At 47.6% G+C, this 2338-nt stretch overlaps 1 pseudogene; it reads left to right on the top strand.

Annotated features, from left to right (window-relative positions):
- Positions 1-1079, top strand: part of LOC119358045 — a 137864-nt pseudogene extending 136785 nt beyond the window's left edge.
- Positions 1080-2338: the final 1259 nt, after the last annotated feature.

The following is a 2338-nucleotide window of genomic DNA, read 5'->3' as shown; positions in this document are numbered from 1 at the left end:
TGCACTAAGACTATATATACTCCACCTCGTCCAACTTTCTAGGGTTAGCATTGGTTTAGCTCATTTGAGAGATAGAGCATTGCTCATCCACATCGAATCTACTCCTCGAGAGAGACTATGGCCTCTTCGGAGAAGATCCCTTTGGATTCAAGACCTCCTCATGGAGAAGACCGGCTACCCTTGTATCGTCCCTAGTTGATCGTGTACCGTGTGAACTCTTATGTATCCGAGGATCTAGCACATGTGTGACTAGCTTGTGTTGGTTTAGTGTTTCTCCTGTGTTTTCCTTTATGTTCCCCTCGTTTTTCCCTGTGTGTTCTTCGTGTTCATCACGGGATCCGCTCCTATCATCAAAGATCGGCCCCTAGGGTTCCTACCCTCCATCACACAGCGGTGTCACCGATCTACCACAAGTACGTCGCGGCGCCCGCGGTCGTCGTCTCCGTCGACTACCGTCTCGCGCCCGAGGACCACCTCCCGGCCACGTGCAACAACGCCTTCACGGCCCTCAAGGCGGTCGTCGCCGCCTGCCGCCCGGACGACGCCGAGCCCTGGCTTGCCGCGCATGGCGACGCCTCCCGCGTCGTCCTCGCCGGTGACGGCGCCGGCGCCAACATGGCGCACAACACGGTGATAAGGCTGTGGAAGGAAGGCATCGGGGGCTACGGCGACAAGGTCAGCGGCGTGGCGCTCTTGCATTCCTACTTCTGGGGGACTGAACCGGTGGGCGGCGAGTTCTCGGACACCGCCTTCTACTACCCGGCCGACATGGAGCGTGTGTGGGACGTGGCCTGTGGCGGCGAGTTCGGCCGTGATCACCCATACATCAACCCGGCGGTGTCGCCACAGGAGTGGTGCCAGCTCGGGTCTGGTCGCGTGCTGGTCACCATGGCGGAGTTGTGCTGGTTTGTGGAGAGGGTGCGCGTGTACGCGGAGGGGATAAAGGCGTGCGGGTGGGCCGGTGAGCTCGAGTTCTACGAGACCAGGGCAAGAAGCACACCTACTTCCTGTTCCGTCCCGACTGCGACGATGCCGCCAAGGAGCTCGCCGTCGTGGCCGACTTCGTCAGGCACTGCTGAGTCTGCTTCGCTTGCTCATCCGGTGGGTGATTCAGTAATAAAGGAAACACGCGATTTTTAAAACGGTAATTGGTAACACTTGTGAGTTGTCAGATATTTGCTCCTCTGAATCAGTTGTAGTTGCAACTTCATTTGAAATATTTTGTTGGGTTATATAAACATAATGCATATAAAATTTCGCATGTAGAGAATAGATAGCATAACGATTAAAGTTTAGTTCACTTGCAATGTAAATTGATAACAAAAGTCAATTTGATGATGTATACGTATAGAGCGATTGTCCAACTCAAAATCTGTTACAAATTAAGATCCACTTGGCACACTTAAAAAATTCTCACATAATATCGGGAATGTTGTTGTTAGCTTCATTCGCACGGTATTTGAGCAAGTATAATAAAAATATATTCCTTAACTCATACCCGTTCTACACAAGCAATATATGTAGTTAGCAAAAATACTTCACATCGAAAGTCTTAAAATGTGTAACTGAAAATATTCAGCGTGCAAACCATACAAGTCGATTCTTTACCGTTTTGTCAGAACATAAAATAAAAAGAAAATAACCAGACACATCCCAATAGTTTTCTAAATTAATATTATCTTGAATATGGTGATAAAAATGCTTATTTGTGCATGTTATGATAAAGAAATATATAAATTTATTACCTGCCTATGCTCGTTGGAATACCAGGCAGGAATAAATGTTGTCAGCTAGATATATCGGAATTCTTACCGGGTTGCTTTATTTCAATAAATACCTGAAAGTTTTAACCACTGGCGGCTTTGATATATGTATAAGTTCCAGAATATATACATTATGTGGATGTTTGTCAATGACATACAAGATGTCTTCGCGTTGCTACAGACAAAATGCAAGTAAATGAATCAACCTGGTTATCTAACGACATGTCTAATGTATACCACATTTATCAATTTGTTTAGTATATACTATGGAAAACGCTTGCCATCAGCTAGCCGGCTGATAACAATATGCGCGTCCGTCGCCTTGTGACCGTCGGATCTATCTTGATTGAATGGTTTGGGGTGCAACCTGGTTTTGCAACTGAGTCGTTGTTGCAATTTTCCCCACCGCAATAACTAATCTATTGCAGGATCTGGATCTTACGTGAATCCTTGACCACCACCATGTATTTGTTATCATTTCATCCCGAGGCATCAGTAGCACAATGGGGTGGTCTCGGTTTGCCGTGAGCTAGCGACCCGGCGCGGTCGCCGTTGTGGTGCGTCGTTGCAACCGG

The sequence above is a fragment of the Triticum dicoccoides genome, chromosome 2A, assembly GCF_002162155.2.
Source record: "Triticum dicoccoides isolate Atlit2015 ecotype Zavitan chromosome 2A, WEW_v2.0, whole genome shotgun sequence".
Classification (NCBI taxonomy): domain Eukaryota; kingdom Viridiplantae; phylum Streptophyta; class Magnoliopsida; order Poales; family Poaceae; genus Triticum; species Triticum dicoccoides.
The sequence above is the reverse complement of the archived record's forward strand: the minus strand, read 5'-3'. Positions and strand labels throughout refer to the sequence as shown.